Genomic DNA, 16402 nt, shown 5'->3' with positions numbered 1-16402 from the left:
CTATTTGCTCTCTAGTAATTTTTTAATTTCCACTTGTAGCATGCAGTCTGATGAATCATGGGAGTTTCTTTTACCAGGCTGGAAACAGTCCTAAGCAGGGGAGCCCTTCTTACTATGGGTTTACTCTTCACTTCCTGGCATCTGTTTCTAAATAAAGAGTTAATGGTCTGCACAAAAATTAAGTAATCAAAACAGAATCAAATATACCATGTGTTGTGCTGTTTCTTCATTATTGTCTGAATTCTTCTCTGCCTTTAGTTTTATCACAGCGGAATGCTGAAATCTTATTACACCAATTTAAACATAATTTAAATTTGAGCATTTAAATTTGGACTGTTCCACTGTAGATTGTCTTATCAGACAAGAAGGGAGGTTGGGCTTGGGGAGCTTCTGAGTGACAACAAAACAAAACAAACAACAAAAACAAGTCAGAAATATGGATATGGAGTCAAGAGAGAGAAAATGAGCAAGCATATTGTAATTTTCAGCAGCGTTTTATAATTTTCAGGTGTCAAGAACCACACCTCATACCATAGTTGTTAATTGCCACCTTGATGGTAGCACCCTAAATTTGTGCTTTCCAACTCTACAGTTCCAACACATACCCCTGCATCACCCAAGACCGTGTCCTGCTCTAATCCCAACCACTTCCTGCCTTCTTCCTGAGCCAGCCCTGCTCTCGGGCCCCCAGCCTGCCAGCTGCAGGCACCTCTAGGGACCCAAAGCCCTTTCAGCCTAGGTTTGCTGCACCAGAGTGCCTCAGCACTCAGAGCACCCCACACCTGCCAATGTACTCTGCATTCCTATTTATAAGGTATCCTGTATTCCCTGACCAGGCCCCCTCCAAACTCAGCACATGGCCTAGACCAAAGGCTGAAATACCTTGATTTTTTTTTTTTTTTTTTTTTTGAGGACACCTTGTAGATGCTTTATTTATTTATTTCTGTCCTGCCAGGTATTTTCCCTCAATCAGATTAGTCTATCTTAAAAAGAGGAATTGCCTGAAACCTCAAAAGCAGTCCACTACAATTGCAGGCAGCCCTGAAATAAATGGCTGGTCTGAACATGTCCCTTTCATGGGCCACTCCTATCTATAGGCCACAAAATACTTCTCAGCTCCTTGTAAGATGTAGAGCTCACTTCACACTCTGCTTCCTTAACCGGGGTCTCCCTCTGTCATTTACTGAGCCAATGAGAGGCAGGACAATGATGGGAAATATATTATTGTTGATTTTTATCTGAACTTTGTAACAGTACCTTTGCTGATGGTGTGGGTTTCCAGCACATGATAACAAGTTGACCACATTTGGGTTGATTTTATAATTTAAAGGCTTTACAGTAGTAGTTTATTGGTTTTCATCAGGACCCATAATTCTACACCAATTTAGCAATACAAGAGGACTGAGGTTCCTTCCTTAGACTCATAGTTAAAAACTCAGTGCCCTTAGTTACCTGCATATTATTTTGGACAAATGTATACTTCTTCTTATGTAATTGCTTTCCCCTGTGATCACACAAAGAAGCAATTCTGTGCTAGGAAAAACTTCTAGATTATCATTCTAGTGGTTGGTTACCTTAGAAAAACATTATGGACAAAACCACAGTAGAAACTACAGAAAATTGCAAGTCTTGGAAATCCCCACTTACAGTTTTGGAAGGATATGTGATGCTGTTGCCATAAAGCCACTGCTAAGGTGCTGAGGCATCACAGATTATTAGAACCCAGGCCAAGCCTATGTCTTTAAAAAGTTTTGTTTCAATGATGGTTTTAGATCATGCCGCATACGCTTGTTCCCATGAAACTCCCATACTACCACCTGCACATTTACAGGTAATTCTGCACAGTTCATAAGGAGGAGGGCTCAGCTAATCCTGCACCATTAATTATTTTTTTACTTACAGGACTCTGTGGGAGTGTGTTTGCACAATGTAAGGTCTCTACGGGGACCAGGTATGTAACACAGCCTTTTCTTCCCTCTCCCACTGCCTGCAGAAGGAAATGGGAAATTTCTGAAAGTTATGCAGAAAATTTCCCACCACATCTCTCCCACACAATAATGGCATTAAAAGCCCAGATGTGCTCCATGCAATAAATCCTACCAGTTATTATGGTTACATATATTCATGTTCTCTTCTAGATTTCCTCAGTGCTGTTGTGCAAAAAACAGCAGCATACATAGCTTTTATATGACCCTCACTCTGAGACAGCACTTCCCCTCTCTGCTAGGAGGAAAGAAAAAAAGAAATTTGCAGGAGGTGAGAAAGGGAAAGAAGAAAATTGCCTAATTTTTGTAAGTTTTCCCTAAAGTTCAAGGACTTTAGGGAAAGTCTTTTTGCAAAGACATAGGCAGAAGTGTTTTAACTGAAAGAGGAAACCATTGATAGGCAGCAGGAAAGCTGGTCACAATAATTTCCACAAGGTGGTTGTGCTGTTATCTTCTCATCCTCTTGTTTCATTTGCCTCCCCAGCCCCACAAATGATTCTTCCAGCTCTTTCACATCACAATGCAAACATGTATTAATCTGCATCATTTCAAAACGACATTCAGCTTGTCTCTCCAGCTAGTCCCTTCAGCCATCACCTTCTCTCCCTCCTCCCTTTCATTTCTGAACTTACTACCCACATCCAGTGAGTCTGGAGTTTATCTTCTGTGGCATCCCAGTCTGATTCGTATATCCCAATCTGCCTATCCTGTCTGCTGTTATTGCAGTGTATCAGCTATGATTGCTCACAAGCAACATACCTGTTGAGTTATTAGCTCCACATTCCTATTCCCAAACTGCTTTATGAAAGATGAATAAACCCTTTATATTGCAAAGTCTGTATGCAGAATTTCCCCAAAACAGGCACATTCCTATCTACTCACATACTTCAAAATTACTATCTGATCTGTTGGTATATCACATCCACATCCCCTTTCCTGGCTTAACAAAAGCAGTCCTACCCTAATTAGATCTTGCAGTTGTGAAGATCTGTTTCTTAACCTGCCGTTTTGACCTTGCCACCTCTCCCTTTATGTCCCTCTGCTGCTTCCCTCTCCTGTGCTACATCAAACACAAGTTGTTTCTTTTCCCTTTCCATTTCCAGACCCATTAGTCTATCCTTCCTCATCCTCTCATCTAATTCCAAGACACTGACTTCACACTGACCTACCCAGGCTGCCAGTCTGAGTTGTCCATGTATTAGTCTTTCAAGTAAGACTTAGTGTTTATCTTGTGCTAACTCCCACCTCGTTTTCCTTTATTAAACCCCAACCAACCTTTTGTTGTCACAGTGACACAAATTTGAGGCAGCACATGTTCTGTGACCTTCTGTGATCTGTGGCCTTCTATGTGGACTGATAAGCTGAACCCCTCTCTGTGTGCATCATGTCATTTATTGGTGCTGCATATTTTCCCTGGTGACAATTAGTACAGTACTATTGGTAGAGAGTAAGGGTAACACTAATTGTGATAGATAAATAAATTAACAAACCCAGAAACCGTCAATGTGTCAAGCTGCAGGGAAGGAGCCTAATGTTTGCAACTGGACTTTTGTGAAGAGAGGAATAAAACACAAATGTAAAGGTGTCTCACAGAGAGAAATGCTATGGGAACTCCTTGTTGCCTTTTATGCATGATGCCCCATATACATTCAGAGTTGTTCAGACATTAAAACTTGTGAAGAGTTAGTTCAGATCCAGCAGTAGCTCAAGATTTTTCAATCAGACTCATGTCTGAAGCACTCAGACAAGAGTGAAGGCTTCATGATCTCTGCAGAACAGAAGATGGTGCTGTTGTCACTGACATGTGCCTCTCGGGTTTGTCTGGTGAAAAGAAAGCAAGTGATAGCAAAGAAAAGGGGAGGAGAGAAACTAAAAGGAAAGGTACAGGAAGAAAAGTAACTGCCATTTCTTGGAATTTTTTTCACTGGAGAAATTTAGAAACTCAAAAGGAAGAACGATAAAAAACCAAAAAGACAACAGAAAACCAAAAAGACTATCTAAAAGAGCAATTCGGAGGAGCAGAGAGGCAGCATAGATCAGTCATATACACTCTTCCTCATTGCTCTGAAGATATTGTAAACTGCACTTAGGAAGGTGCTGAATCCCAGCAGCTCCCCAGTGACTCTGTAAGGAGCTGTTCTTGATTGTCAGCACCCGGGATCATCAGGATCGGCGTGTCTCAAGCCAGGTGTTTGAAAACCAAGACGTCAAAAGACAGTGGGAATTTTAAAAACTAGCATTAAGAGTGGAGAAGAAGAAAGAGCAGGATCAGGCAGGCAGGAGGAGCTGTGAGTGCAGCACGGACCCTCTGGCACTGGAGCACGGGCTGCACGCTTCCAGCGTTATCAGGGCTGTGCTACACGGCTTCCTTGCTTTATCTGCATGGGGAAAAGCCAGCACAGGAAAGAAACAGCAAGGTATCTTAAGGACACTGCTGTTAGTGTTGTGTTGTGAGATTGTGCACATCTGTGTAAGAGATTCCAGCGTGAAATTCTCCTTTGACTGAGCAGGACAGCTAGATTCACCAGAAACATTACAATATTTCTGGGCTTTTTAGGATGTTTACTTTAAAAATAAAGCTAGAGTTCAACTGTTGTAATGTTGTAAACATCCTGTGTTCAGAAGCAGCATTTAAAGGCAGCTGATGAAAAGCAGTTGTGTCCTATTAGACATTCCTAATGATGGGAAGTTACAAATCTACTATGTGGTTTGTCACTGTATGCTACAGAGGGAAAGTTAAGCTGGTAAATCTCTCCAGTTAGACTGAGTGCAGTGGAATGGTCAGGAAAAGATGAATTAGGGAAAAGAATTAAATATAATCCTTTGCCATCTGTCTTTATTTTGCAAACTTACTTGACAGGATGCTGCAGAAATCCACAGACATTTTTTATCTGCTTTATGTAGCTGAAGAGCATTTGTTGTACAGACTGGAATTAAAATGCTTCCCAATAACAGTCAGCCATCCCACTTACTGCCCTTGTTTGCTTTCCTTTTGTAAAAAAACAAACACTTAGGATTTTGGCTTCAGCTTAAGCTGCGCCATTAATTTTTGACCTCTCTCTTTCACTAGGACTCAGAGCTGGGTGTTAAAGGCTAAATAGATTTCACCATTAGTTTTACAGGGAAGCAAAAGGGCTGTTAAAATGTATGTACTACATTCTTCTCCGGCTTTCAGCCTGAAAAGCATATGTAGATGTGGAAGCAGTGTGACAATTGAGAGAATGCCCATATGGTACCACAGTTTCTCCATGACAGTTTTTGTCTATAGGTCTTCATCTAGCAAACCATGTCAGTACAAGCTTATCTCTAAGCACATGCCTGAGTATTTTGCTGCCTCTGGATTTTAGTGTACAGGGGATTCTACTGATAATGAACCAGATAAGAGGATCTACTACAGTGGGGAAAATACGCTTCTGCATGAAAATTTACCAGTGGCAACCCTAGGAGCCTTTAGTCTTTTTTAAGTCCTGGTGTTATTAGTGAGAATAATACTACAGGAAGGGGGATTAAAAAAAACCAAAACTAAATATAACCAAAGCACACCACAAGGACCAATCTGATTCTTTCTTACTTCCTTGGGAATATGCAAAATTCCCCCTTTTTTTGTTGTTTTTTAGCAGTGAGAGAGGGAGGAATGGAGGAAGGAAGAGAGGACAGAGGCAGGGAGGAATCTTTCACTTTATTTCCAACTCCTATGTATTTTTCTTTGCAAATGTGAAGGTTTGCATGTAGTGGCCTTTCAGAATGCACAATATGAAGAGCTTTGTAGCTCCTTGGCTTCAGAAAATAAAGCACTGATGATTAGCTGATTAGCTTTTCACAGATGAGCTAAAGTTAATTTGACTCTTCTGGAAGTGTAGAGATAGCCTGCTAGGTACAAAGAAGTTATCTTTGGTTTTCAGATCAGTGGAGGAATTCGTCAGGCACTGGTTGAGACCAAGGTTATTTCCTCAGTGGGAATTCAGATTATGAAAGACCCACACCACTGCTGCCTTCCATCTCTCACAGTCTTTCACATCAATGGGGAGCAAGGGAAAACAGCTTTAAAATATTCTCCTTCATCTTCCATAGTACTTTAGATTACACTAGTTTAACTAACCTCACAAGGAAAAAAGCACAAATCTGTTGTGATAAGATGCAATTTTCACATTTTGACTTGTGCATCTCACTTCAAAGAACTTCTTCCAAGTTTATTTTGAGTTTCCCATGCTAAAAATAAAGACACGGAACAAATCAGTTCAGTTTAGCTGAGAACAGCAGTTTTGGAAGCATTAGGCAAGAAGAAGCTCTAGTGTTTTCAAAACAGCTCTAATGCTGTTGTCTTTAATGGGGATGGCTAATCCTCCTTGTTTTCTCATATTCAATGATTCTCTCTAAGTGGAAGCCTGCCAGTTATTCTGTAAAACTCCTGACTCATTCCAACCTCATTTAGGGCCTTCCTAATTGATTGCAGGATATCTTCAAAGTCAGAAGAGGGCTCTTGTTTGATGCTGTAAAAGGTTTGCCAAAAGGTTGCAATCTCTTTTGTTTCTGTAATGTACTTTAAAGATACTGGAATTGAAGGAAAAACTTCCAGATCGGCTAATTTTTAGAAATATCTCACTTTTACAATTTCGTTAGAGACAGTGGGTGTTACTTAAAATATTTTTCAATTATTAATTAATTTATTTACCTGGGTCTTGCAGGTTTACTTTGGGTTCTTCTCCTGCTGCCCATACATGAAAAGTAAAAATAAGCACTTGTCATATTGCCACATTTTTTTTTTTCCTTCACCCCTTAAAACTCAATCTTGTAAAAAATGATAATAGTAGTCTTTTACACATTTATGAGGTCTTTCACTGAAGTCTACTTGAAGCATTTTATAGACAATAATATATGAAGCCTCAAAGCACACTGCTGAGGTATTTATTACCAGGTTTTACTCTCAGGAGAATGTACCACAATAATCACACAACTTCAAGACCACAGTAACTAGTTGTCAAGTTTTGGGTGAAAAGAAATACTTCAATGAAACCTGGTATTCAGAAGCTGAAACATTTTCTAAAAGTGTGGCTCTCCTCTAGTAGCTGCCCAAATATGAAGGCATCCAAAATAACTCTCCATCTTCAAGAATCTCAACATTAAAATGTTTTCTTCGACCTCCGCCTCCTGTCACTGCATCTAATTAGTTCTTTTTTTTAATCATGTTGCATAATTCTGAAACTTTCCACTGCAGAGGCATAACACTATATTGTAAAAATGTTGCTTTCTTCAGGAAAAAAAAAAGAGAAACCATTTTCCAGAAACATTTGTCCTTAGCCTAGACCCGCTTCTAGTTTTCACTGAAATGGCTGAATATATATCAATGCTGAGCAAAGCCATTTCTTGGGAGGTTTTGTAATTTTTTTCATTTAAAAAAATGGTTTTATAATACATGCTGATATTGAAGCTACATTTGCAAGCCCACTCTAGGGATCTTTGACCATCTGTGCTTTTTAAAAAATTATGTTTTCAGATCATGGTGCAAAGTTTTTCCTCACACAAGCTCCCAGCTTTTGGTTAGCTCTGCAAAAAAGTTCTCAGACAAACTATCATAATACCTGTTCTAGATTTAGCCAAAATGTGTATTCCTTCTTTATCCTTCACGAGATCCTCTCACATACCCAAAAAGGCATATTGTTTTTGACAGTAAATGTATAAATGCTGGCTAGTTCCATATTCTGGACTGTATAATGTGCTGCAACTGAGAAAAACAAGTCTAAAAATAACACAGAGGTGTGTGTACGTTTGTGTGGAAGGAGAATACTGCATTTCTCATCTCTTGATAATTCTATGTAAATATACCCAGTTTATATTATAGAAATACTTTCTCCACCTAAATGGTACTGAGGCAGATTCATCCTGGACTCTTAAAAAAAGAAACCTTTGTGTAGATTCTAATTTGTGAATCACTGTTAATAAATAACTTGTTGCAGGAGCTACTTGGTTAGTCATTGCTTATGGTATGAAGTCCAAGCCAAATTCCTGTTCATCTTGTTAAGGTCTGTAAAACAGAATTAAAGCAGAGTCTGTTTGGTACAGGAAACAACCTACTTTTGTCATCAAGATTTCTTTCACTTTAATAGTAAAATTAATTGGTGCTTTTTTTTTTTAATCTTTACTAAATCAGAACAAACCTGTCCTTTATCTTAAAAAAAAGCTCATGTGGCCATAAATCTGGTAGACGCATTTCAGTAAGGATTAGCAATACTGCTTCATTCAGGGCCTCATAAGTGACAAAATAAACATGAGAGATGAAGGATAGGGGGAAGGTTAAAATAAGTAATCTTGTTCTTAGAAAAGAGCCTGACTTTTAACTCCTGCAATAGCAAAGGAAGCCCGGCAGATGGTGGAAGGAGACCACAGTGCTAAAGGAAAGCTCTTTGCATTGTGCTCGTTATAGACATCAGTCCTTAAAGGAAGTTACTGACTTATTTGTCATGATGCTATCTAAGTGTTCAAAACAAAAATAGGACCCCAATTGTTTTTGCTATACATTTTGTGTCCAAAAATCTTGTGATTTTGACCAGCATGGCAAACATTCTCTTTTTCACTATGGAGCTCAGGCTTTGTTTTAAAGCCAGTGGTATCAATGACAGTAAAAAATCACTTAACCAATAAAAATGCTTCTGGCTGCCTGTATTTTGTGTTGCAGAGGTAATGTATTTTATTTGGGGTTTTGTTTGTTTGTTTGTTGTTGGTTAGGGGTTTTTTTTGGTGGGGGGAGTTTTTAATCTAGCATTTTGATTTATTATTCAGGTGCTGCTGAAGATCATGTCTGCATTACCCAAAGCCATAACAAGAAGAAAAAGACATTATGCTTTTCAGACCACATTTGCACTCTGAGTGACAAGACCGTGCAGAGTTCCCAATCTGCAGCAGCTTTCTGTCATGAGTGCCAGTGACGACCTGGAATCCAGCAATATGTTTGCTCTAATCCTTAGAAATATACAATTGGAGGCTGACATCTTGTTTTATCTGGTTCATTTGTTAAATATTCTCTTTCTCTCTCCCTCTCACACTTCTATGTCTGGCTTATGTCATATCAAGATAGACAGTAAACACCTGAGAGATGATCCAGATCAAAGGCATCCCTAATTTTCTCTGCAAAGGATCAACTATTTTATTTTTAAAAACCCCATCAGCATTACTGCAATTTTGGTGACACTTTCAGTAATTAGAATGGGCTTCAGATATGTGAGGACAGAAATGCTAGCAATAGAGAACCCCTTTTTAGGAGTGCTAGTGCAGAAGCACTGGATGACAGGCAGTAGCTCAGTAGCTCTGTCATCAGTAACAGCATGACACACCTTTCCTAGTCATCGTTTTGGCACCTAAATCCCGCAAGCACCTCAAGCATTTCTTGGCCTTAGCAAAAGACCCATAAACATACATTCCCCAAATAGTTTTCAAACAGCCAGGCTTACTTTATTACAACAGATAGAAAATTAAACTGTTTAGACCCCTTTTTGATCAGCAGGCATCCTATTGTATTTTGGGGGGTACAGAGGAGAGGGAATGTATCTCTTGCTGAGTGATGCTAAGTGGGCTTATTTTTTTTGGATGCCTTTTGCAGACTTGGTGGCCAGGTGCTCAAGAGCTCAAATTTGAACACTGTCTTTTATGGTCTTCAGAATGAACAGCAGTTGCTTATTCCTGCCCTCGGTACAGCTCCCTAAAATGATGTGTTTGTAAGGTGCACTGCCAGGGCCACCAGAAATGTCACTCCTCCTGCAGCAGGTACAGAAGCCTGACTGCCCAGGGTTGTGCTCCCCTGGGGACTGGGACTCTGCTGCTCCCTGCCTCCCCTCTGCCTCCCACCCAGACTGCAGCTGCCTGCTACCTGCAGCTCAGCCTTTCATGCTGCAGGTTCATCCTTCCCTCTGTGCCTCCTGTGCTTCTCATTCACCACTGGCTAAGGTGACATTATCCTCTGCCCAAATATCCAAGTCCCAAATGGCCTCTTCAGTTTTGTAGCTTTAGTCACATTTGAGACCACAGCATTAAACATGAGCAGCATAACCTGTGAGAACCTTTACATGTGCATTCTTAATATGTCTCATTTAATAGCTAATGTACTGGGCTGGGGGTTTTTGTTTGGGTTTTATTCTCTTCACTTCTTGTGGGAGCAAGGCTATTTTCCTCTGTGTCTGAAGAGGCTGTTCTTTCATGCCAAGGTACTTACTGCCTTGTGTGTACACCTGGAAGCAGCCTTCATGTTGGAGTTGGTTATTGCTCACTTGTGAGCACAGATGACTGCATTCTGCTTGAGCTCTTCAGCAATGTATTTCTGGGGTATCAGGTCTGTCCCCACAGTCACTGCTCTTTTGCTTTGATCCGTGCCCTCTCAGTCAGGTCTGAGTGAGTGCATAGTTCACTGTTATCCCTGCGTCTTCTGTGCACATCAGTTTAATGTATTCGAGATTGTAGGGAAATACATATTTACAAATACTGTATCACATGAAACAAGAACTTACATGTTCAATAAAATCATTTGCATCCCAGAACCTGGTATGTCCAGCAGAAATAATCTGATAAAAATACCTTGTAGTTCTGTGAGGTCTTTATTTCATCAGTCATGGGAGGCTTTGGCTTTCACATGTTTCTTCTGTACACAATTGCTTTCATTGCTGTTAGTCACATTAGTGATGCCACAGCTCACAGTATCAGATGATGGAAGCAGATTGAGCTGGGTTTTCTGTGAGATTGTTTCTCCATTCAAGAACAGACATATTGTGTGTTTTCTTCATATTCTTTAGCATTAATAAAATTTCGGGCATTTTAATTGCTAATTTGACTTTGCCATTTGGTGGCAATGCTGTGGTGGTAACAGAAGGGAGCCCATTGGAGGATGGATTGCCAGGAAACAGATGTGTTCCCACTGCATAGGGTATTCTGCCTATTAAAGTACTTCATTGCTTTAAATTCACCCACTTGGCTAGATGTCTGAGAAGCAGCCCAAATAGCCAGATTTGGGGTTGGGAAGCAAATCTCTGTTCTCCCTATGGATGGTGGAAAGAGCAGTGTGCTTCCACTTTCATTGCTGGTTGCCCTAAACAGACCACCAGATGTTGGCTAGCCTCTGTCATATTTGGCCAGGACAGAGTACTTCTGGCTTCCTCTGCACAGACTGCAGATCCAGAGGAGAGCTGGACAATTCCCAAAGAAAATGTCCATTCCCTGCAATCTGGGTATTGTGATTACCCACAATCTGTTTTAGCAGATGCAGTACTCCTGAAAATGTAGTCATCTCCCCCTGCTTTTTGGCCTTTCCAGTAGAAAAATAAAAGTTTCTGTTTGGAGCTATCTCTCTGTTCTGCTGGAGATACTTATATTAAGCTGAAGGTTAGCTAGAGGAACAAGTATCTTTCTAAGGTGTAGAACTGCTCACTAGCAATATGTTATGTATGTGCCTCTTTATTAAAAGTGAGATAATTAGGTGTCTGTTTTTTCACATGGGTATCTGGGGCCATCTGATGACGCCAGTTGTCCATGTAGCATCTCTGTTCAGGAGCTGTATCAATGATTTGCACATATGCGAAAGCTGTGGGAGAGAAGTTTTCAGATAGGTTGCAAATCCCAACAGACTGTGGATGGAGTGTGTGCATCTGAGAGCAGGAGGCTTTGGTGTGCTCTAAATTGCTGAGGCTGGTCCTGGCTCTTGGGAGATCAACAGATGTGTCATACAGGATACTGTAAACACTCCCCACACGTGGACGGTTTAATTCAGCTCTAGATCTGTTCCCTGACTCTTTCTGACTGACACATGAAGGTGGGATCGTGGTGTGTCACAGCTGCTGCCACACGATCTCTGTGTCCATCCCCAGAACACAGCAGCCATTGCACTGATCCCTGAGAGTCCTTTCAATGCATCCTGCTGACAGCATGGATGCTCTGCCACTCACATCTGGTCCCAGCAGTGCTCACTACCATTTGCATATGCTCTTCTCCTGGATGTGGCGAGGTAGTTTCCTTCCTTCTTTCTTTCCCCAAAAGTTTTTGTCAATACCCTATGTACCATTAATGTCTTTGTTCTCACCAAGCTGGATACGCCCTCATTTGTAGGACTTCAGCTGAACAGCCTTTTCCTGCTTGTTGAAGGTACTTCAGGTTTCAGAAAGGGGGAAAGGGGTAGGTTTTCTGGAGTCTCAGCAGCTATACTGCTTGTGTGACTTGTTACTTAACATTACTTAAAAACGTCTTTCTTTTCTGTTCATTCTACTGCTCCAATTATTTTTTCTTTTTATTCTGTAGTCACTCCTGGAGGCACAAATTGAAAAGATAGAAATAGATGAAGGCAATTGTATGCCTGGAAGACATCCTCCCCTTCGAACATTTCTTGATACGCCTCCCAACAGCTTCATTGCAAGGATGGTAGTGAATATTGCCAGCTCAGCACATGTAATTATTTTTCTTAATTTGTTCTGCCTCCATTGCCTGCATGAATTGTTTGCTTCAAACTTAAAGCCTCTCTGTGGTGACAATTTACTGGGTGCAGCCAGAAGTAGAGGATTTGTTGTTGCCAGCATCACTGATTCAACCTGCAATTTTCTTTGCCTAATGGCATGGGGTCATTGCATTGCTTTAATTCAGCTTTGCATGGTTACAATTCCTTTCCCTCCTTGGCATAGCTGCAAGGAAGCCCTTGCATCCTAACACATTTAGTAATGTCCTACAGTCTCCGTGGCATTCATTTTTCTAGCTAAGTGCTGGCCCATATCTCAGAGTTTTGTACATTTGCTTTTGATATTATTTTATGCTTCTCAGTTCTACCTTCTGAACTAACCGTGTCTTCCCCACCTACACTCTGCTTTGCAGCAGCTTTAGACACTCCTATAGTATACTATCAGTGAGGACAGCTTTTCTTTCAGCAGTCTCACTGCACTTTTTTCCCACTTATGAATCTAACACTAATTATTTCAGGTTTAAAATTGCGTACTCACATGAGTCAGCCATTTTCTGCACAGTTTGGCAGCATACCAATGTATTGTTTCTCCAGCTTGTTGATTACACAACTGTGGGGAAGATACCTTCCCTACGTGCCATTTTTCTGAGGACTGGAAATGCTTCTGAGACATTTCTAGGATTTTGCACAGAGTTCTTCCAGTCTGCAGTTGGTACGCATCCAGATACTGCAGAAACACATGGGAGTTATATCCCTCTCCAGCTAACAGCAGGAATGGCTTCTTTTGGCTTCCTGTTTACCCAGCCCCACAGCAATGGGTCACATACCCCATGTCACTCTAAGAAAGGGCTAGCAGAGCTAATGCCAATACTTCCTCTTTTATTTTCTGCAGCTTTGGGGCAAGAACCTGCTATGAACCCATGCTGTCTCCTCTGTACTTCTGGGTTTTAGGGAAGTGTAGCCTCGTCTCTTTTTTCCAGTCTTCACAGCTGTCTATGACACATGGCTGCCTAATCTCTTTTGCCACAATATCCAATATCCACTCTGGCACTGAATATGAACCTGAGGGAGAACCAGGGAGCCAGTGCTGGGTGATGGTTCTTATCTTCTCCCCTTTACCTCCTGCTCTGGGAGTACTTTGATGGCAAGGAGCTCCCCTGCTTTCCAGCAGAGCTACCTTCTCTTCTGGAGCTCACACAGCCTGTTCCAAAAGGAAATTGCTGGGTCTTCCTTTGTTGTGCCAGGACAGACTTAAGTAGTCAGCTAGGGAAGGACTGCTGTAATGGAGACTGTGGATTTTGTACAGGAGTCAAAGCAAGAGACAGCTGTGCAGCCTGAAAGATGATCAGAAGATAAGATGACAAAGGCTGAATTTCTAAAGACATTATACTGCCAATTAAAAGTCTGAAATCTTCCTGGCCTGCCCTGCCCCAGAAATTCAGATCAAATCATTCACTGAGCTGTTCCCACAAAAGGAACTGGAAATTCAATAGGTCAGATTGTCAGCTAGAATAAGTCCACTGACTCCAGGGGAACTACTCCACTTTCTGTCATCAGAGCACCTGGCCCCATGACCACGAGCTTCAGATTTTCCACATGGCTGTTTCCTTGGGACTTACATCATCACCCTGCACAACAAGGAGAGTTCAAGGTCACAGCAAAGAAGGATTTTTTAAAAAGCAAAACAAGAGACCCAAAAAAAGCTCAAGTTCATGCTGTGCCTCCACAATACCACCTGGTTTAGTAGACCTGTGGATCAGTATCTTCCTCAGGTTCCATGTGATTGGTGCCATATGTCAGTGCTGAGTCCTTCCACTCAGGATCAGAAAATGGTGGAGGTCATGCACCCACAGAGCAGCTGTCCTATGACTTTGCTTCTTGCCAATCCCACCCCATCTATGATACAATACTTGTGGCATCAGGGTACAGATAAGGAATGTCTTCAGTGTTAGTTTCCCTTACTGTTCCCTTATTTCCCTTACTATTGTCTCCTAACCTGTTGTTCACTAATACAGAAAGAAATATCTTTTATCTCTTACTGTAGAGACTGTAGTCTTACAGTAATAACCCAAATCATAAAATAACATGTAGGATTTCTAGGATGAAATGCCTATGAAAACAAGCTTTAAAAATTCTGCCTGAAATTTCCAAAGCATGACATTCACCCCCAGGCAGAAAGCCTGCAGACAGTTCTGTGTATCAATTAAGAGGTGCTAAGTCACTTCTTTAGCCTCACATGGGCTGCTCCATCAGTGAGATTCAGCTAAAAACCAGTTAGGAAGAAGAGCATCAGTGCTGCTATGAAGAAGAATGATCATTACCTAATACACCTTTCCTTGCAAAAGCATGAGTTCAGTAATTTACTGGTTCTTTCCAATTTCTGACTACAGTGATCTTATAAGCTGTATATCATATTAACAAAATAAGAGCTTTGGTGTTATCCCTTCCTGTCCTCTGCTGTCACCCCAAACCTTTTATGTGAGGACTGAAAATCTAAACTGTTTGTTTCAAAATTGTCAGAACAGCAGGGGTAAAAACTCTTTAAAATGAGATACTAATTATTAATGTGAATGCTTTTCACATCCATCTCCTTCTAAGTATCTCAATGGAATGATTCAGTTGTACATTGCTCAGAGAGAAGATCCATTTTTCATACTTCTTTAATTTTTTATCCATTTGTAAAGTTTCCCAAGACCTAGACAGCAATAAAACAGCAAAGAAATTGCCCAAGGCACTCTCTTAAAGAAGCAGTATGGGCTGGGTTCTGTTCTGCCACAGATTAGTCTAAATTGGTAGCTGTTCCATGATGTCAGTGAAACTGAACTGCTGAAATGCAGAGGCGAATCTGGCCCCATGATCTAATTCCATGATGAAATTGCTAGTGTAAATAAATGACTGCTGCTGTTCAGTGCTTTCCCCCCCACTCCCCAAAGTGCCCTAATGAATAATGAATTTTATGAATAAGCTTTAATGAATGACTGAACACATTTTAACGGCCCAACTAATAAGATCGTAAGTTAGAACACTTTCCTTCGCACTTTCCTCCGCTGCCTTCCTTTGCTTCCTTGAACCAGAGAATTGCCCTCTTAAACTGCTGTCAATCACACATACAATTACCACATCCCAAAAGGTGTCATCAAACAGCAAAAGTGTCCAGTTTATAATTCCAGGAAAAACATTCCATATTTGTTTAAAACATCTAACTCAGGTTTCAAAATGCAAATGCTGAAACAGAACAAACCTCTAAGCATTTATTCCTTCCTTCCCTCCGCCCCCCAAGATTAAAATCCATTCATTTCAATCAAGTCATTCAGAGGAAGGCTGTAAAATGAATGACATAATTAGCCACTTAATATACTGCATATGGAATTTTAATTTCAGATGAAAATCAGAGAGGCTTTTCTAAAGCTCTTTATTGAGAGAAAAAAATAGTGGTATGTGAAGACAGCTAATGCTTTTCATTAGTGCTACTTTTTTGTCTTGAGTTTCCTAATACTCTCAGCATTACTTAATAAATTTACTGAGTTTACTGAAATTTACTCAGGTTTACTGAATAAACCTTCCTGAGTTCCATCAGAAGGGGCAAATACACCTTTACAGAATGAAGAAATCAGGAAAACAGTGAGACTAAGGACCTAGTTTTGCCACGTTACAATGCAATCACAAAGAATGAAGTGACTGCTTCCTCGGACTGAATCCTGTGGGAACCAGTTTGGGGACAATTTTCTGAAATGTCTTCCAAGAGGCTGAAGCACAAAAGTAAAAAATTAAGGCACCTCCAAATGGGTCTGTACTTCTGAAAACACTCATTCTCATGACACCTGAAGTCACAAGAATAATATGCATCTGATCCAGAAACAGTTTTAACCAAACTCCTGCTGACCAACACAGTGGGATTTTATGGCTGCAGCCTAAATGTTAACCAAAATCAATCAAAATTGAATCAATATTAATCAAAATTAACCAAAAAAAAAGAGAAACCAAAACCAAACCA

This window comes from Passer domesticus, chromosome 3 (genome assembly GCF_036417665.1).
Source record: "Passer domesticus isolate bPasDom1 chromosome 3, bPasDom1.hap1, whole genome shotgun sequence".
Lineage (NCBI taxonomy): Eukaryota > Metazoa > Chordata > Aves > Passeriformes > Passeridae > Passer > Passer domesticus.
This window is presented reverse-complemented; position numbering follows the sequence as displayed.